This window comes from Brachyhypopomus gauderio, chromosome 18 (genome assembly GCF_052324685.1).
Source record: "Brachyhypopomus gauderio isolate BG-103 chromosome 18, BGAUD_0.2, whole genome shotgun sequence".
Classification (NCBI taxonomy): domain Eukaryota; kingdom Metazoa; phylum Chordata; class Actinopteri; order Gymnotiformes; family Hypopomidae; genus Brachyhypopomus; species Brachyhypopomus gauderio.
In genome coordinates this window covers 14,372,950-14,394,749 of record NC_135228.1, presented here as the reverse complement: position 1 = coordinate 14,394,749, position 21,800 = coordinate 14,372,950, and the positions used below count along the sequence as shown (strand labels likewise).

At 42.1% G+C, this 21,800-nt stretch overlaps 1 protein-coding gene across 1 annotated transcript in view; it reads left to right on the top strand.

Moving 5' to 3' along the window:
* The first annotated feature begins 416 nt into the window (after window positions 1-416).
* The window catches only part of tenm2b (teneurin transmembrane protein 2b), a 187,044-nt gene continuing 165,660 nt past the window's right edge, over window positions 417-21,800 (top strand). Inside the window, 1 exon segment of the mRNA XM_076979759.1 lies at window positions 417-750. The gene's annotated coding sequence lies outside the window, so the exon portion shown is untranslated.

Genomic DNA, 21,800 nt, shown 5'->3' with positions numbered 1-21,800 from the left:
TATATATATATATATATATATATATATATATATATATATATATATATATATATATATATGTGTGTGTGTGTGTGTGTGTGTGTGTGTGTGTGTGTGTGTGTGTGTGTGTTTGTGTGTGTAAGAATTATTTCTTTCAATTGGGGTGGAGCTTGGAGCTTCTTGCTTTGAACTCCAAGAACACGTGTAGCTCACCGTTTTCTATTTGAGTTACTGTTAAATACCACAATTGAATATTTTTTTATTAAAAAAAAAAACAAACAATGATAGACGCGCCTAAGCAAGCAAAAAAAGGACGTCACATGTTCCTCGCCGATATAACGTGGTCTAAAATTGCACAGATGAAACGACCGTCAAAGTAGGTTATGAGTCCCCTGGCACACAGACCTCGCTCACCTTGGATGGTGGCGTCCACTGTGCTCGGCGGAGCGTGAAACGACATCCCTCAGCCCTCCCCCACTGATTGTTGCTTCAAAGGATGAAAACAGTTGACATGTGCTTCCTGTTGTTTTAACAGCTAGACGCTGAGGAAATATGTCCTGGAAGAAGATGCAGCCCGGTGTTGTGCGGTGTGTGTAACAGCTGTGAGTTTACTACGTCCACGTCTCGGGTAGAAGTGATGAGTATTTGAGGGCGGATGCGCGAGTAGACAACGGCGGGAACAATACAGCATCTCGCGCACGGATTAAAAGTTCATTACAAGGTTGAAAAGATAATGCGGTTCCTTTGAGAGAAAGACGACCGTCTGACCAGGTAGGACATTTCGAAAATAAATGGGCAGCGACGAGATTATTAGTATTCTTCAGAAGCAACTCCGTCCAGGCGTCGGGGTGTTTTGCAGCTTGGGCGCTACTGGGTGATGATGGTAACGCATACTAACACAGGTCCGCCGCAGTGGAAAGGGAAATCTTCTGATTATCCACTTTTTAAACTCTTTGTGACATTGGCGTTCGCCACGTTTTTGTTAATGAATGTTCAGTTATCGTCGTCACGAATGTATGGAAGCGAGTCTTGGCAATTATGTTGGTTGACTTTGCATGGGACCCTTAGTTCATCCACGTTTTTGTTCCTTTACGCGCCATTGATAATTCGATTTACAGGGGTTACCCAGAATGTGTTGTGTGTCTGAGGTTATGGTGTGGTTATGGTTATAATCAATAAACTAGATTGTGCAGATAGGGTATGTATTGTGTGTTTATATATATATATATATATATATATATATATATATATATATATATATATATATATATATATATATATATATATTAGTCTGTGTGTAAATATAGAATGAAAATATTTACCAAACATACATTTTAATCGTATGTTTAATTAAAAGGTCATCTAACGTACATAGATAGGTGTGCACATAGGCACATAGATTATACATGTGGTGCAAGTAGTCTGCTTGTTTACATTGGACCATAGAGGAGGGAAAGTCGATCTTGGTGGTCAGGCATCTCAGTAAAAGCTTTGCTAATGGCTCTATGGGCCTGACTGACCTGGTCATTCATCATTGGTATTTAGTCATCCATCATCCCAGAAGCCTTTTTTTGTGAAGAGCTTTTTGTGAAGTTGTTTTGAAGGGTGAGGGAGAATACATTGAATAAAAAAATGGATTTGCTGAATTGAAATGTGGACATTAGTTCCACATTGATCGCTTGCTTTAACAATACCCTACACTTTTGTCAGACTTGCAGTAACTGGTGAGTTGTAATCACATTCTATTTTCAAACATCACTTTGTAAAATTCCATGTTATCTGGTTGAGTATTGTCAGTAGAGGCTACCTGTGATTGTAGAGGTACATATGTGATCTTACGTGACTGATATAGCGCCTCTACTCAGTTACAGCACCCTTCTTACCTTTGGACATGCTGCTGGGCACCTTCTAACAAAGTGGAGACTTTCAAGAGATTAGAAAATGAACAGATAATGCTTATCCACTGCATATCCTGGGTGGTAGATTAGTGTTGCTGCTTAAGCACTTAAAACAGCATAAGCAAGTGCCTGTCCAATATACAAGCATGGGAGTAGCAATTAATGCATTTATTATTATCTGGTTAAGTTGGATATTGGTTTTAGGTATCCTAGTTTACATCATAGACCATTGATCAATAATGATCTATAGCTCTATACCTATAGTCCCTTCTCAACTTCTGATGCAATAAGCTTTTCCTCTACATGTCATCAGCACCGACCGTATGCAGACTGTCATCACAGCCTCACCTGGGAAGCTCCCATTACCACCCCATTAACACCACAGCTTACAACAAATTACCACTGCCACGGAGGTGACGTGTGCCCAGACCCCTACGGAGGGACACGGATATGATGACTGCGCGGTAAGAGTGTAGCCCCAGTCCACGGGGTCTGCCAGATGCAGCCAGCAAATCCCCGAGTTCTGCAGATTAGAGGATTAAAAGAGAGAGATTGTGCAATATCCTTAATGCATCAGCGACAAGCGCAGAGCGTAGTGCTACGACTCTTTACACTAGCACCCATCTAACGCAAGGCATTTGTGACCTTCGGTTTGCCGTTTCTGTTCCTATTGGCCTCCTTGTTTCTGTCCTAGTGTATGTTACACTTTCACTGACTGACCCACTTACTGAGTGTGTTAAACCTGTTCTGTTTAAAAATAGCTCAGTGCGAGCCAGGGCTGTGAAACAAATTGGCAAAAATTGTGAATTCAGTATTCTCAGTAGTCTTGGCAAATTATTAAAGCATGCTTCTTTTTTTTTCTTTAGAAAATAAAGGTTAGATTTCTCCAGTCAGGTGCTTTCCATCACTTGATAAAGCACTTGTTGGTGTGCAGCCTATAGCTGGTACCTCGTTTGGTATTTTAAAAATAACCCTGGCAGTCACCTGAAGAGAAATGAGACAAGGGAAACCTAATAATTTGTTGTGGTTATGCAGTTTGAATGTCAGCTTTGTTACTTTTGTTCAATTTAGCAGAGGGCAGGCCTGGAGGAAGCAGAGAGTAGCTCTGCACATCAGATCTTAACCACTAAACTTCTTCATCTCTTTCAAGATCATAGCACACTACCTGTGGCATTTTTGCTGTTAAAGGTTCATTTTTTGGAATGTAGTTAAAGGCCACGGATCTGAAGTTCTGCTTATGGTATATCGCACCTCTTTAAAGGGCTTCTTAAAGATCTTATTAACAACCAGGCAGTCTTGCCTTGGAGGTAACGGACCATAGTCTAAATTAATAAAAGAGCACAATCAATCATCAACTCCTTGCAGAGTAGAGGTTCACAATGACAAGGGAAAAGAACGTTGATTTTCCCATTTTCCCTATTTAAAGCAAATAATTAAAAGGTCAAATATTTCATAATAAACCTTTTTGTGGTGCCCTTTTTAACCTTAACCATCCAAAAATAATATAACTCCAGAGATATCCTGAATCAGGTTTTCCTAGATATTTTTAGATAAATTCTTTAGATATTCCTAGATGTTTTTAGATAAATGTGCATGTCTAGCTGGTAACCCTGCATTGATATTGTATTACCCTGCTGCTCATCTTGACAGACTTACCATGCTTCTGAAAAAAACACTATCTGGTCATATAACAAAATATACAGACAAATATACAGAATTTGCAAATATAATATGTTAAATGAGGAAAAATTGAGTAGAAATGTATTGCTTCATATTTGGACATACTTTCAGTTAGAGTTTCTAATCTATTGATGTAGTTATGAAGGAAACCCTCTTTGGAAAATTGGATGTTTTAGAATAATCTTCATTTCTGCATTAATGACCTCCTGAAATGTGATAGGATCCTCAAATAAGTCAGAATAAATAAAGTCAGTCTTATTTAATGAACATCGTGCGGCATTTTAAAGTAACATGTCTTCACTGGGCAAATAGAACAAATGTTAATACGTATAAGCGGTGTTTAGTGGATAGGGTAAGGTGCTTGGTTGGCAACGTCCTCAACCTGTGGCAGTTCAGAGCCGCCGGTCAGTCCTGTGCAGTGGCTGAAAGGTATTTGGGTCAAATACTGTTAACTGTTAATAAGTTCATGTGTATTTTGGTGGGGGGATGTCTTGCTTGAACAGTCTGCTTCAGATCCCAATACATATTTTACCGTAAGTGAAGTCAGGACCCATGTAATTACTTTCACCTCAGCCACTGTGTTGTTCAGTTTCTTCTGTTTTGGACCATTATCATGGTGCATGACCAAAACTCATTTGAGTTTTGAATCGCAGGTGTGCACCCTAACATTAAGCTATAGAGTTTTCTGATATAACTTACAGCAGAGAAAGTTGGTACCATTAAAATAGGCTATATTGTTGGGTTTAGTTTTTACAGTTCTGTTTCCCCCCAGTCATAACACCGCATACATACAGTATACCAGGATAGCATTTGTCTCACCTGAGTATTTTGTTCCAGCAGTTCTGTGGAACATCTAGGTGAGAGATCTTCACCTCCAAACCACTATTTTAGATTCTAGTTCAGGATTGTATAGACTGGTAGTTAATAGAACAGTTAATGTAACTTGCTTCGTTTTCTGTTTCCAAGTCCTACAAAAAGATGGAAAAACCCATGTAGTCAAGGAACGTGATCCTAATCCCTTTGATGTAAGTGGTCTTTGGCAAACTTGACATGCTTTCTTCTGTGGTAAACTCTTATGAGCTCACAAGTTCAGTACCTGTCTTATGACTTATAAACACACGTTACCAAGTGCAAAAGATATTTGCAGATCTTTAGATGCCATTCTAAGGCACTTTGTTACTTGTTTGAGTTTCTTTGACGTGACCTTGATGTTTCTAGAATGCTTTTATAACCTGTATGCCTAACTGTGGACTGGCATCTTTGGAAATTATTTTGTAGACCTTCCCAGTAACCTTTATGAGCTTCAACAGCTTTTCATCTGAGGTCTTGTGAAAGCTCAAATTTAAAGGATATATTTATACATTTATTTGCACTTACCAAATCGTGTGTGTGTGTGTGTGTGTGTGTGTGTGTGTGTGTGTGTGTGTGTGTGTGTGTGTGTGTGTGTGTGTGTGTGGGTGTGTGTGTGTGTGTGTGTGTGTGAGAAAGAGAGAGACTGTACATATCTTACCTAATTACACTGCAGTTACTTACCTCGTCTTTTATATCTGTCTGTCTGTCTGTCTATCAATCTATTACACATTACATGATGTGACTGCCTTTAATGCACAATGCACATGTGCAGCTATATTTTGACTACTCTTACAATTACACTCATGCACTCCACAAAAACACACACCACATCCCACCACTGAATGGGTAAGAGAAGTGCACAGCCTTCCAGTTCTGTCTCGTCACCCTGGGCGCACGGCGGGCGATGAGTCCTGGCTCTTCCCCCATGCTGCTTCCAGTCAATCCCATTACAGCATTACAGCATCCCCATGCATGGCCCGCAGCGCTGATCCCTGAACAGGCCCGGGCTTCCATTTTGTGCTTTTTCATTTAATCCCTCACCCGGCCAGCTGAGCTCCATGGCCGTGGGCAGAGCTCTTGTTCCGCTGCCCGGCCTGCGCTCCGGTTCTCCGCCAAACATGCCGTGGCCTGGGCTTGCTGTGGCTGATGGGAGACGCAGAGAGAGAGAGACAGAGAGACAGAGAGAGAGAGATATACATGAAAGCCAGGGGAAGTTGTTCAACTTCTGTGTGGAAACTTATGCAGTCATACATGCCTGCAACTCCACAAAGGGTTATAGATGGACGTCAGCAGTCTACTTTACCTTGCAATGCCGATTACAATTTGGTGACTGGGGATCTTTAGAAAGTTATGGATCGTCACAGTTTGCTTCTACAACACAATTACATTTGTTTTGTGGTAGTCTGGCAAGGAGGAATGAAGAATATATAGAAATCACTTTGTATCGCATTTATCTAAAATCTCGAAGTTCTAGCTTCAGAACAAACAAATAACACAAAACAGTCTGATGTGATTCCTCTCCTTTGACCCACCCAGTGCTATTGTGCAGCTCCAAGGTTGTCGACATGATGTTTTAGCTGTTTAGTCGTCAATGGCTCGAAGAAACTTCGAGGCCCCTCCCATGAAGCGGACCCCATTTCCAAAGTAATTTATCGGCCCGCTACCCTGCTTCAGAGGTGCCGAGCAGGGCCCACTCATGTATGCACATGTATATTTAAATGTTTTGCTTGTTTATGTATTTATTCACTGTGGCCAAGTCTGTTCATGTGGAGCTGTGTCGTTTTTACCGGCACTTTATGGGTTCCTGAGCGGGCTAGCGCTCTGTCGACTGGCAAGCTATCAAATGTAAAGTGTTTGGCACTGCAAAAAAAGAGTCTAGCACACATGCACATGCGCACACAGATGGGAACACTCAAGGTGCTCTGCTGGCTGGGAAAATGGATGGGACATGTTGAATTAGCAGTGTAAGTGTGTTTGTTGGGTGCAGCAGTGCACATCTGCATGCTCTTGACTTGTTTTGGAAAGAGGGAGCAATTGGAAAACTTAGACAGCCATCAAAAAGTGGCCAAAAAATTTATTCTCACTTTTCGCACATTGTCATCATGCAAGTCCTCTGCCATTTTTGTTTGCACCAAGATTTTCTTGAAGAAAAAAAAATGCACTTCATTTAACAGGTCATACTGCATTTAATTATCACGTTTTAATTATTTTCATCATTAAAACTGGTGGGGGTACAAGTTTTAATTGAAATCCAATTTTTTCCACTACATGAAACAGGAGGTCGGATGACCAGCTGGTGGCTGGGCTGGGTTAGGCTTCCTTGGCTGCCACTGAGATTCTGCGATGGTGTAAACCAGACGGAATACTGCCACTGAAATATTGAAATGGTGCAAACCAGACGGCATGGGTCTACTGGTGCCAGGACCTGCGTCAGGAGCACCACACCAGAGCGGAGCGTTGTGGTCCTCTCCCATATGATGCACAACAAGGCCTTCGAAACCCTCCCCAGCTTACTCAGCTGTGTCAAGCGTGCAGGGACACGGGCGTAATGAACTGATCTCTGCAATCCTTCTTTCATTCTTCAGTTTACAAATGTGTTATACATTCATGACATAGCTGTACCAGGCTTATACGTTAAAATGGATTGTTCTGTGTTTTTTTCCCCCTCAGTAACACATATGAGGTGAATCACTTTATGTCTCACTTTTTTATGTCAGCACAAAATGATTTTTAATAGCAAATGTGGGCAAATTCTAAAGCTATGCTACTTTGCATAAGATATCTGCAGTTGAGCTGCACAATGGTTATTACACAAATCACGCTCACAGCACCTCTGGACTATTAGCATGACTTGTAGAAGAAAAATGAGAGACAAATGGGGTTTTTCAAGATGGTGTATGTTGGAAGCTGTGAGGTCTGTAGTCGGAAGTGTAGGACAGGCTATAGAGCTGATGAGACGTGCTAATGAAGATAATGACTCTAGACGTCCCCTCATGCCAATGCTTCTCCATGGGGCACCTGGGGGTCTTGGGTCCAGTGACTGCTCCGCTAATTTCACTGTCAGCTCACTGACGTCCAAAACACATGGCACTGGTAAAAGATTGGTTGAATTAATGTAACATTTAAAAAAGTTCCACTGTGTTAGGCTGTGATGTATTGAATATTACCCATGGTACTTTGGAATGATTGCAAGTCTCCACTATTTCCTGATGCTCCACGGTATAAAATTGTAACGTTTCACTTAGATGTGGATACAGTTCTTATTTTTCGTTCCTTACACATAAAGAGCCTGCGAAATTCTTGCTGTGCGTGTTATTTCTAGTCATTTATCTTTTGAAAAATATCTACATTTATGAATATAATACTTGTAAAGAAACCACTGCATTAAGATGAAAAAAAACCTCAACCCTCCAGGACTGTAATGTAAACTCTGTCTATTTGAACAGGGTTTTATCTTTTGGCAAGATATTTCCTTTCATCTGCACTGTATGACAGCACTGTAAAAGCTAAATGTAATTTCCATTTGGCCATTCTCCAGAGAAGGTATTTATACTACAACAATCATTGTGCCATGAAGAGGACGTAATTACTTGTATTAAAACTGCTTCCAAAAAGGTAACTTAATACCGACCGGCAAAGAGGGGCACGGCGTAACAAAAGCTTATGATCACCTCAGTACTGGCGAACACAGCTGAACTAGAGTGTATTTACTTGCACGCCGGCTTATCCCTGGCGAAAGCGCTGTGCTGTGTCCCCACGGTGCATGAAGGTGAACTGTTATTTGATTTGGCATGTTGATTATTGTTATGGCACAGTGCCATGGTTTAAAGTTGCGAGAGATGGTGAGCAGTGTTTGTTGTACAGGCACTAGGAACCTATTATGTCATTATATATCATGATTCACAATCCTGGATTACGTTCTCTCGCTGTACAGCGGGGCGGTGCTACGTGAATCTGCGGTTGATTTCCGACAAAGCTCCATTTTTCAGGCAGTACTTTATACTGTAGGCTAATTGTGAATCGAATACAATGCTGGAATAAGCCAAATTATAATCTTCCAGTTGGGAAGGCCTGTTGAGGATCATAAGGCTAGTCAGCGACTTTAGGACACAGTTTCTTTAATTAGGCCCTTGTAGACACTTGTAGAATTTGCTATACTTGAGTTATCTCTGGAAGCCTTGAATTCTCTTTCTTACCAGAAACTCAGGACAAATGCATGATGTTCATTCGCTGTCAGAATTATGCCCCAGGTTGATGGTTTCCCCCAGATCACTTACAGTCTCATCTCTCTGACTCTGATGGCCCGCTGAATGGCACTGTAAAGGACGAGAGCGTGCTAATTAAATTATTAAGTGAAAATCATGTTCATACATGCTTATAGTATGAGGAATTGAAAGAAGTTATATTATTTTAGAATTATACTGTGAAGATGTTCATAATGTATATTCTTCCCCCTTGATGTAAATTGAATAATATATTTTCTGGGTATTCTAAATAAAAAAAACATATTGTTTTGATATATAAAAAATATTGTGTTCACATACTTAACAGAATAAATGATTTATCAAGAATATACATAAGTGTCACATAAAGAATTCTCTCATTTTGTATTATAAGGTATGCATGATTGCTCTTAAAAAAATAGCAAATCAAATTTGAGAACATTTTGTTATACAGAAACAGCACTTAAAATAATTCCGTCCTCCAGTCTTTGTTTATATATAGACCAAGTAACTTACTGACAATGGCTCATTGTCTTGATCTGGGCCAAATTATTTAAATGGGTATTGGCTGCAGTCGTTCGATGGTGGCCAGTATACTTGGCACATCAGCCAAACTCTGATGAATTCAGAACCATGTAATCTTTGCTTGATAAAGAATTCAGCCACGATAATAGAGAGAGTTTTTGGTCAAGTACTACATTTAAATATCCATTTCCCCCTCAGTCATTTCAAATACATTAACGTGGTGGACTGCCTCTTTACTTCAGTGGAATCTGATCACTCCAGCAAGATCTGTGCTGTTGGCTCTCCTGGGCAATGTTCCACATAATGGTGGCTCTGCAAGGGATATTGCTCTCTCTCTTTCTCTCTCTCTCTCTCTCTCTCTCCCCTCTTCTTTCCTCCCTATCTCTCCATCCTAGTCTTGTGCTACAGTGGCATGTAATCATGACAGTTACCTGTGATATAACTATATCTGTAATTCCGCGAATGGATAAAATGATGAATTGTGATTGATTCTACTGAGAGGCATATAGCCTCTAGATGCAACTGCTTTAACCCTGATGAGATCCGGGCGTGGTCTGCCTTCTTGGGGTCCAGCTGGGCGTGGGGGACCCATTGCATTTTTTGTTAAAATAATCAGCAGATTTAGCCCAATTGCAAGTAAAATAAACAATACATATGTTAAATTAGTTTGCTCTCATTTATTTATTAGTTACTTTTTTATTAAAATGTAACACAATAAGGAAATGAATCATAAATCATGCTGGCTGACAGGCTGGTCCTATGGCTAGCTGCTGACGGGCTGGTGCTAACGGAGCTGGCTGCTGCTCATCCTCCTTTTCATTATCACTATCAGACTCTGATATTTCAGAAATGTGATCCTGAAATTTCTTCTTCTGAATCACCATCAAAATCCTCTGTCTCTTCCAATAGCAGCTGTAAGGCAGTCTGAACTGAGAATCGCTTTGCCATCTTTTATAGCATTTTTAGCATTTTTAGCATTTATAGCATCATGTCCCCATGATTGGATGAAACACACACTCACACACACACACACACACACACACACACACACACACACACACACACACACACAGGTCCAGAGAGGAGGGAGGGATAATGAGGGCTGAGAGAAAAGATGCTTCTTTCAGATCTCACCCCTTTGTCTCTATAGAGATTCTTCGTCTGCTGTCTGACAATATGCAATCAACCCCTGATGTGACAACCATCAAAAGTGTTGATGGTTGCTCACCTTTGCATGCCAAACTCCTCTGTCCTTTGTTTGTATATCCTTTAAAGTCATACAGACGACTATCAACTACCCAACCCAATGTTGATTGCCCACTTTGACTAGCCCAGGGCCCAGTGGACCCTGGACCCTGTATGTAATACAAATGTGAAGGGGGGGGTACGGGGGGGTGGTCATTGAAAATATTTTCTGATTTATGTTGCTCACAGAAAATGAGCCAAGGACCAATGAATCTCAGTTTGAAAAAAAAAAAAATTGTAGAATTTTTTTAAGCTGATTTTTTAAAAATGGGTCCCACAGACCCTTGGACCATATAAGGGTTAAAGGAGGTAGAGAGTATTAGATTGGGGGCTAGCTACCTAAAGATGTGTGTACCACCCCCCCATGGTTCTAAACTGCTCTAAAGGTACATGGAAGGTTAAAAACTTTTTTGAGTACTATCCTTTGCTGTTAAATAACTCTCCCCCATCCGTAAGCAGTGTTTGTTTAATGCAGTCCTATTCCTTGATATACTACTCCCTTTGTGACCTGGGGGGTGAGTAGTAGAGGTGGGAGGGTCAGCTCCATTTACTGCTGCCAGCTCGTCCCTTCCAGCACTGTAGCGTTACACTCCCAAACGCTACAGTTCTCATTGCCATCCATTAGCATGCTGAGGGGGTCCCGGGCCTGATAAAAGTGCTGATTTATAGACAGAGACTGACATTAATCCCTGATTGCTCTGTAAATTGAGCCTTGTAAAATGAGCTATACCCCTGCTATGTGCTGGCAATAAAATCCGCCCCTCCCTGCTCTAATCCCAAATGTTTAATGTGCTCTTTATCCACCCAAACACGGTGGTTTCGTATTACACTGAGTAAAGATGCCAGTGAGGTGAGAAGGGAAAACGAAAACGCGCACTGCTTGCTGGATGAGAAGGTGTTTGAGTTCTTGTCTAAAAAAATGATTTAGTCGGAAGGGTGGTGTGGGAGTGTCGGAGTAATCACAGGCTGTGTCCTCTTCCAGCCAGAGCGGGTGAACCAAGAAGGCAGCACCAGAAAACGATGATGTGCTCCGGCAAAAGGTTACAAGGACCACGCCATACATTTTTATTTTTGTCTTTCCCATTTTTTGGTAGCATATCCAGTGTCATCAGTTTTATTGAAGCTTTTAAAAGGTCCTGGGCTGAAACAGAATATGATTGAAAGGACAATCTTCAGTTTTCATCTTTTCATGCCTAGCTAAAGCTCTTCATATAGGGCTGATTTCTGACATGCCCGAAAGCAGATTACTCACAGGCCTGTTTTAATGAGCGAAAAGGGCAGGGGATAATCAGGCTTCACACACACACACACACACACACACACACACACACACACACACACACACACACACACACACACACACACACACACACACACACACACACAAATCAGCCAGCATGCTCAGGGATGAAAGCACCACCTGTGGGATTCATGCATACTCTGTTCATATGGGCAAACAGATATTCATGCACACTGATTTATAAGCATTTTTAGGGAGAAAAGTTATGCAACATCAGTTTTATGTATTTTACTTGATGAAATCGCTGCTAGTGTAATATGTTTTAATTGACTCAATCAGTCAAATGTCAAAGTAGGCCTTTATATACAAGAAATAATTTTTAGTCATTATCCGAGTTGACGATTAACAAGACTTTTCTTTTTTTTTTTTACTTTCTTTTAAGGCTGATTAAAAAGTTAATTAAACCAAAATTAGGATATCACACAATAAGTATCCTCTGCAATTAGATTGAAACATCAATTCAATAATTTTTACTCAATCAGAGCCAAACTGTGTAGACCTGTGAAGTGTTACGTTCTCTCAGAGCTGATGTGAAGTCAAGGTCCAGGATTTATTTATATGCACTGGTGGCAAGCTGCAATTCATGGGACTTTTATGTGTTTTTTGAAGCTTACTCATAATAGGCAATAGGTGTGTGTGTGTGTGTGTGTGTGTGTGTGTGTGTGTGTGTGTGTGTGTGTGTGTGTGTGTGTGTGTGTGTGCGTGTGTGTGTGTGTGTGTGAGCAAAGTTTTTTCCGGTTCAGTGGGGAAAATGAAACTAAGGCATCGGTAATAAGCAGCCAGTGGAAATAAAGCCAGTGGCCTTTAAACAGTGACTTTCTAGAGTTCGCTGTGGTTTCAAGGCCTAGTACACTAACCTTTCTGAAATATGAGACTCTCTGTAATTTGGATGCTGTTTGCATCTCATATGTTCTCTTTATCATTCATATTTTATTTGCCCTAGCGAAAGCCTGCCTTTTGAAAATCAAAATATAAATAGGTAATGAAAAATGAAATGTATTCCATTAACACTGGGCAGATATATTGAAGCAGCCAATATGTCAGGTCAATATTTGGCTTAGTATATGCATTGGCTCTTGATTTTATGGGTATAGCTAATTTAAGGCTTTTGTATGATGTTCCTCAAGAATAAATATAGCGCTGCTGAGACTGGAAAAAAAGTTTTTACTGTGTGTATACTGTGTTTAAATAATTAAAATTATTTTTTTTCAGGGCTAGAAAATGGGCTAAAGTCCATTTATTGTTTGTTATAAAAGCATTACAAATACATCAGTTTCATTTTCAGTGCAGTGCCACTCAAATACTTCAGATTTCTGAGAGTGTCACTTATCGTCCAATTACAGGAATCATTTATTAATTAAACATGTAGGTGTGCAGTTAGAGAGTGTAGCCCATCTGCTGAAATGCACAATTTGTGTTTACCACAGTGGTCCACCACCCAAGTAATATCCGGTCAGCAGTGGTCCTGTGGACAGAAACTGACCAGTGATGACCGGAGCAGAGAGAGGCGGACAAACTGCTTGACGACAGATGGGCTGCAGTCTGCAGTTATACGCCTATAAAATGTATAAGATACAATAATGTGGCTTGTGAGTGTAGGTGCAAGGTAGATGTTTTTAACAGTAAGGAATGTATATTTTAGAATACTATATTGGAATGCAATTTCTAATAGTAGTTCAGAAGGGTTTTCATCTCAGATATCGCATGTTCAATAAGTGAAACATAATGTTATTGGTGTGCAGAATTTAACCCCATTACATACTGTATGCACAGCAAAAAGGTCCTTCCATGTTTATTCATAACTGCGCACAATATCAGTGACATCCTTGTGAACAATCTATAGTCATTATTTGATTAAAGGCGTAATTGGAGTGAAAAGTGCGGTGGCCCGTGCTGTGGATTATCTGGGCTTTGTGGCACGAGCCAAGCCTGGCCCGTCTCCAGTCCATCGTCTGTAGCGCAGCACCAGGCTAGCGTGGAGAGCTGGACCCGAGCCAGCCGTTTCTCCCTCATTACCGCGGAACGCCATCAATACCGGGTCGGGAAGATAGCGCTTCCCTCCCAATTCCACGGCGCTCCCAGCTTGAGAGCGAGGCCAGGTCCGCTCGCGCAGAGCGGCGCGGGGCAGGGCCGGCCGAGATGCTCGGCAGGGGCGCCGGGTCCGCTCAAGGCTCCGGGAGGGAGGGGGCGGCGGAGAGCGGCGGCCCCGCGCCCCGGCCGCGCAGGAGGTGGGGCGTGGGGTTATCTCCGACTAGCCCTCGCAGGACCTTTGACAGCCGGTCGGCTGTGGTTTCAGTCGTGTGTACACACAGGCCTGGAGATTGTTGTAAAAGCTTAAGGTTGAAGCAGACCCCTGTAACTTCAGACCCAACAGGGAGCTGTCAGACATGCGTTCATGTGTTGTTCAACGTCTCGTTTGATGGAGACCCCGCTCCTTCCCCCTTGATGTAAATTGGATTGATTGCCTAGAAGCTCACCACACCGGCACTTGGAGGAGGGAGTAATGCCCAATAAAAGCAGTGCCAAAGCCTGCAGGGGGGACAGTACACGATTACGTTTGCTGTAGCTAGTGAGTATTTCTTGACTGTCATGTTTCATGTCCAGTATCAGTTTTGACACTCCCAATTACATATACGCTCCAATACACATGCACTCAGAAGTGTTGGCTCACACTCACAAGTACAGGAGCCATAAGGAAAAATAGCTTCTTGTCAGTGTAGCATGAAGGTTTTTTTTTTTTTTTAACTTGAATCAAATGAAGATGTGTGGGCTGAGTGCATGCATGTGTGTTAATGCGTTCTAATATAATCATCTGTTACCCAGCATACTTGTGAGTGGGAGAAGGTGTGAGAACTGTATGTACAGTATCACTCATTAACTTCAACAGCGAGAGTGATGTAGATCAGTTCAGGGAGCCACTGAGAGGTGCTGATGCATCACTCAGGAATGTCAGATATTAACTTGTCTTGTAGTACGTTTTCATTGGCTTCTCATACGCTCCCTTTGGTTGGCCTTTGTTGACACTGGGTTGGTGAAATACGTGTGTGTGTGTTTAAGTTATAAACCGTGAGTATCAAAAAATCCTATCGAGGTCAAATAAATATTAATACATTTCTTAATCTTGTATGCATTTCTTTTCTTTCACTCATACAGTAGTTATTTCAAGGGTAAGTGTCTTGAAGGAAATCTCAGTGTTGTTCCATAGACTGGGAGAGAAACCGTAACGCTAATGACGTATGACGTAGTGCAGCTAGACGTGCATTAATGAGCATTACGGATATGTTCACCTCAGAGATGAGTCAGGAGTTTTGGAAGAGCCCCAATTAACAGTCATGTCCTGGTGACTTCCTTACGTGTCCCTTCTCCTGTCTAAGACGCCGGGAGAAGCCTGTCGTGCCGCCAAACAGAATGTGTGGTTACGACGCATCCCCAATCCCAGCTGCTCCCTTGTTTCATTAGTGTAGTGAGGCAAGTCTTTCTCCTCTCTGATTAAAACTTCGACCGTGCCGTGTCTAGCGTGCGTCGCGCTTACCAAAACAAACCTCTAGCCGAGGGGACCCGTCGGAGCGCCGGAATGTCCTCCGCCTCGTTCCCCGTCGCGACGGGGACCCGGGACCCACGTCTCGCGTGCCTTCTCCATCTCCCCGAGCATGTGAGATTGCTCTCGGTTACTCTTACCATCGGAGGCTCCATTACTAACATGAAAAGGTCAAAAAGCACATATGGAGATGTAATTGGGTTCTGACCATTGTTAGTATGCTGGAGTGGAGAACGCCTCCAGCGCCCTCTCCATTTGTCGGGAGAGCATGAATGTTTTAATTATTTATCCAGAGCCTGGTTGATTGATGCTGGGTAGCCACGCTCACGTACCTCCTGTGGCACAATTCCACTGTCCAGATTCTACAAAATATTAATGAGGACAGAGTACGAGAGAGAGAGAGAGAGAGAGACAGATAGACAGAGAAGGATGGGAACGAGAGAGTGTGTGCAGTGGACTGGTAGCGAGAGATTAAACCATACAGAGGGAATTTTCTCTCTTTGAATTAAGAAACGTGCAGCCCCCTCCACGGAAGTGGAATCCTAGCGAATGATCATTTAGGCAGAAAAACTGCTGCTGCTTCTGATCTGATGTGTAATGTGTAATGCGCTGGTGTGTAATGCAGTCATTATCAGCGTCATCGTCTTGGAGATTAGTCCTACTTTAGCTTCTCCAAGGCATCCAAATCTTCAAATCTCCAACGGTTCTTCAGCAGCTGTGCGTAGTCCATGGGTTAAAGTTCTCCGTCACTACGACGGATTTCCGTCATTTGATTTTTTTGGGGAAAAAATCCGTCAAATCATAATAAACAACACACGCGCGTGCTATCTGTTTTGTGGCCGAAATATGATTCTCACTGGCGCTCATCAGCGCTGGATGGATGACGGCGGTGTCATTTGATTGACTTGTGGTTCATTCCGCCTTCAGATTTGCGGATGTTACGTAGAAAAGTTTTTACCCCCCTCCTGCCTGGCGTGACCGTAGCGCGCGACTCTACACCTGCGCGAACGGCGGAGGCTACTTGCTGCGTCACATTCTTTTTGCAGTGTAGTCCGAAGCAATATGTGGTAGTATAAAGAAACACCCCTCAAAAACAGGGGAATGAACATTTACCTGACCAATTGTAATGTTGCATTAGTGCTGGAATTTAGGCTAAAGTACTTTAAAATGCTTGAAAATGTAACTACTTCGTTTCACAACAAATATCTGTCTGACTGAACAATTACGTTAACAAATACGAGCCTCTTGTAATTCCAGGACGAAACATGAGAGAACGTGAAGTCGTTAAGATTGGGCGTTTTGAAAATAAACCACCATTAAATAATGTGATAAAAAGCGAATTATTTCGAATCATTTCGAGTATATGTATAAATATTTAACTTAAATTTAACGTTGAGAACGCGTTGAAATGGACCTTGAAAGTGACGTACAAGTGCTTTAATTCCACCTTATAAAGGTGTATGAACCCGGCAAACATGACTTGGTTCACTGCGCTGAAGCGCTGTGCGCGCGAAGTTACAAAATTCGAGAGGTGCACGACTGCGAGGCTCTCGCGCACGGGTGGAGCCACCGCGATTACGTCATTTTCGGCGTGCGGACCCTCGCGCTGCTCACGCCACTCGTACTGCGTTAAGTATAAAGGCTTAAACCAGGCTTAACATGGATGGTGTTGTTCTGTTTGTATTTAAAACCTCTATCCAGTGGTGTTAATTTTTTTTGTAACATACCTACTTAAAGCATGTAATCTTACGGCTTATGTTTTTGCGATGGTGAATCTGATAAAAACAAGAGAGCTTCATACCTCTCACCAGGATTCACTAAATTTGACTTGATCTTTAAATAATTTTCTGGAAGAGGACCCCCAGATAACTCCCATTAAATACACATTTATGTACATTTATTGCTCAGGTGTTCATTCTCTCTTCTCTCCTTACACAGGCTGTTTAGATAAATATACTTTATAAATGTGTTTATTGTGTAGAATTAGGCAAAAGAGGCCATGTCCCAACTACACCACATTTTCAGTAATTGCTGGCATTGTCTTTTGCCAGGAAAAAAATTTCAGTCAAATGAAAATTTCTTGCTTTAACCCATGGCGTAGTCCAATAGGATCCCGTACTGTTGGCTAACAGCGATGCTTGTCAGGACTGTGCCGTCTGTCTCTTTGCTCTCCGACGCTCCACTACTCTGCACACATCAGAGGGCTGCAAAGTCTAGATACACTGAAATGTTCGACCCTTAAATCTGCCATGACTGCCCATTCTTCAGTCATACAGTGATGAGACAAGAAGTTGTGAGACCAGTCAGCTGATGGACCCAGCCCGTCCACAGCCCGTTTCAACTTGCAAGCACCGGCGTTGTGTAGAATATGTGGACTTTTAAAAATTGTCCTTTGTAGTGAGGATGTTATATTCAAGCCCTTCAATGATGTGCAGCATTTCGTATTTTTAAGATACTACTAGTGTTTGTCAGATGTTTTTGTGATGCAACAGATGGAGTTCAGACATTTGCAGATAAAATCAAGCAGTCCAGGTTTATTAGGAGAGGACACGTCAAAAGCACAAACAGAAACAGATCCAAACCAGAGAGGGTAAAACGGTACAAATGGGGCTGACTAGAGAAAATAAGAAAAATGCCCCAAAAATGTAAAATACCAGTAAGTAGTCAGAGTAGGCAATTAAATCAGAATAGGGTGAAACAAAGGCAAAATCCATGAGACAAAGTGGTTGTACACCAGGAAGACAACTACAGGTCACACTGGGTATTCACAAAGGAACCATAGCAATATTTCACAATAAGAGAGAGCAAGGAGACAGGCTAAATAGACAGAGAAAACCAGGTGCAAGCAGTTAATAATCAGAAAGGGCGGAACCTTGGAGCTGGCTGTGGTTGGTGGAGCTGGTTGGAGTGACAGGCGGCCTTGTAGGGTGAGGCTGATGGGAGATGTAGTCAGGGGCAGAGGCCATGGCAGATTGTGTAATTAGAAGGTTCCTTCTGCCAAACCTATTTTAGTAAAAGCTGAAGGAAAAGGCTTTAGCTATTGGGCACTTATGTAAAACCCTCAGGCATCAGATGTGTTTGCCTGGTAGTGCAGAATGATTCGGTGTCACTGATAGGCACTTACTAAACAAAACAGTTATCATCCCTTTTTCTGCCCATTTGACCACTGCACCAAGCCAGACAAATGCAGTGGAAATGATAAAGCAGGGAGTGTCTCTGTCTCTGTCTCTGTCTCTCTCTCTCTCTCTCTCTCTCTCTCTCTCTCTCTCTCTCTCCCTCCCTCCCTTAGTAATGGGTCATTGTGTAGAGTGTCTCAGACACTTTTATCTCTGAGCACTTTTGCTCGACAGACAAATCTGATTATTGTCGGCCCACAGTCCTGCCGTCCCTCTCCGGTTTTAAAAGACTCCATTAGGACAGAGAGAAAAGCGAAGGAGAAAGAGAGGCAGGCTGGCTGAAGTGAGGTCAGGTGAAGACGGGCTACGCCTGCTGTTTTATTACTGCCTTTAAAGTTCATTGATCAACTTGCCAGCTTTCCTCCTTTCAGCCTGGCGAACAGATGAAAGTGAAGTGTAGACCCCGACTTCACCTCCTACACTTGCTTATTTTCCTCTCCCTACACGGTACACGGCGGCGTCTGGAGGAAGCAGGGGTTGCTGGGAGAGACACAGTGATCCATGTTACAGTTCCAGCTGGAAAATTGATGAGCAGTATTAGAAATTGCCTTTTAGACTGTTTTAATGGCTTCACACCGTCAGTGTGTAAAACGGAGAACAACTTCTCTCTCCCCGTGGCAAACACACGGCAGAAAGGCCAGTGATAAGGAGCATATCTCTGAAACAAATGCACGATTATATCTGTAAACGATGTGAAATTGTTTTTACTTCATGAGATGAATTTACATTTGAACATGTGAATAATTCACTTGCAGAGCAATAGTTAAGATGCTAAAGCTCATAAATCATAAACTGTGTTCATAGAATTGGTATATTCATTCACGTTAGATGTTTAATCAACTGTTAAGGATTTTTCCTAATAAGATTATGTGAAATATGTAAAGGTCAAAATGTAACAAATAATGTAAGGAGGAGGTAGCATGTAGTGGGACTGCACAGCAGGCTAAGTTCTTTGGCCATGACAGTTTGGGTCATTCGGACTTTCCAACCTACAGGAGCAGCAGTGAAACAGAAATTCTGAGGTTAAAGGGCAGAATGTCAATATTTAATGTGAAGCTATTTACACGCTAAATTTATGAACCAAACAGAAATTCTTCCAGAATTACATCAGAGATGCAAACCACGTTTCAAGCACAAAAAGGCCATATTACAGTCTGTAAAAAAAAAACAACAACCCCAAACTGACAAACAATTAAATCCTGTAAACTTTTTGGACAATGCCACATAAACAGATGCGATGAAGATTAATATGCACCACAGTGATGGGGTGAAGAGAGAGTGGAGGGAAGGGAAAAAGCTGTTCCTGATCCAAAGCACACAACTTCATCAGTGAAGCACGGTGGCTAGGACAGGCTGCCAGTGGGGCTGTCTTTGATGAGGTGATGACCAACAGCAGGAGGAGGTTCTCCGTGTTCTCCAGAAGCAGGCTCAGACCGCACCATATGCCTCCAAACCTTGGATGATCCTTGACCTTTTAGCCGGATAGTGACCCAAAACATGCCACTAAAGCCACTATACAGCTAGTGGTGCGACGGTGGGGCTCTTCAGGGCAAAACCAGGCCTGTTTTTTTGATCAGCCATGTTTAATTAACCAACATTTCATCTACCGAAGAAATAGACTGAAGGCAAAACAAGCCAAAACAAAAAACAAAAATCTGTAACTGAAAATGGCTGCATTCACAGGCCAGACAGAGCATCATCAGACACAGAACCCACCATCTGTTGATGTCTGTGATATGATTACACAATTGTAATTCGTCCAATTACTTGGTTACCTAAGGAAAGTTTTGCTGATGTTCACAAATTTTACAAGGGAGAAAAATATCTTGTAACTTAAAGGCAGTTGTTGCCTTTATGTTGGTTAAAGTATGCTGAAGGTAATGACTGGTGTTTCAAATATTTAGTATTTCAAATAAATTAGTATTTCTAATTTACTTGTTGTGCTGGTTGGATTTCACCTTTCTGATCAGATACATAATTATAACCAGCCCACACAGTCCATGTGTTAAATGTGTTGATCGTGAAGAACTGTAAGAACCTTCTTCCAAAATATGTAAATGCACATTATTCTAAAAAGACACCACAGAATTTGTATTTTATTTTTTATTTTTTTACAATTTTCACCCGCATTTAAATGAAGTTCCCTTTTTTAAAGTCGTGTGAATGTGGGAGGCACTTAGGCAGTATTTAAATATTTCATCTTCATGCCTAGAGGAATCTTTTGGGGCCACGTATTTTGTGGCAGCGCACAGTGGCAGGGGGGGTGGGGGAAGAGGAGCAGGACCATTAAAAGCTGCATCGCACGGGTTTTTTGTTATAGAGCCCTCACACAGTGTGCCACTGCTGTCTCCACTTTATACAAGGGCACGGGAGCTAAACTTAAAGTTTTTTGATGCTATTGTAAGCGAGTCTGGCAGCAGACTCATCAGGGAACAGACGATTAATTAAAAAGTGTGTTTAGAAACTTGTTTGGTGGTGAGTTTTGAAATAAGGTTGCACTCCGGTTTTACGGAGTACAAGTCCAGAGGGGTTTAATAATCTTGTCTGGGGTGTAAAAGGGGTGTAATAATTAAACTAATATGACAACTCACTTTCCATATTTGCTTACTTATTATTTCTTTGCGTATTCATGTTTAATCATTTTTACAGAACACAAATATGTTGCTGGTTTTGTTTACCATGGAACACCATCTCACATGTTGGAACACAACTTTCCGAAAGTTAAATGACCCTTAATGAATTCAGGCTGCAGCTCTGTTTGGGTCTTTTTATCTGGGCACAATAAGAAATGAAGCCCAGATCATACATATTTAAATTGAACTTCGCTGCCCAACTTGAGATAGTGGTAATGGCGTTTTGTTCAATTACTGCGATGCAGTTCCTTTCCGCGTCCACAGTTCTCAGGCTATGCACTCCAGAGGGTGGTGGGGGTTGTGGGGTGGGGGTGTGGGGTCGGGTGGACAGAAAATTAAATGCTGCCGTGCCTGTGTGGAGTTAGTGTTAACGCTGGATGGGGACAAGGGCTTGCTTGTGTCTCTGGGGCCTTTAAAAAAGCAATTCATGGGGATGTGAGGAAATGTGATTGCAGTTCCTGGTTTATCTTGCTTGTTTAGGGCCCCCTACTGCTTCCCTCATTCCCATAGCTAAGTGTAGCAGCCGGAGAGTGTTTCCGAGAGTGCTCCTACTTAGCGGCCACTTTGCCTGGAGAGTGTTAGTCATCGCTGACGCTGGCTCGGATGGCACTCGTGGCATTGTTGAGCCCTGTTCCTTCCCCAGTGGCTGCTCTTTGGTTTGAGTTTATCTCTTCTTTAGTGGTGGATGACAGACATGCTGAGCTGGGATCAGTTTTGAAAATTCCTTTTTTTCCCCATTCACACCCCCTTG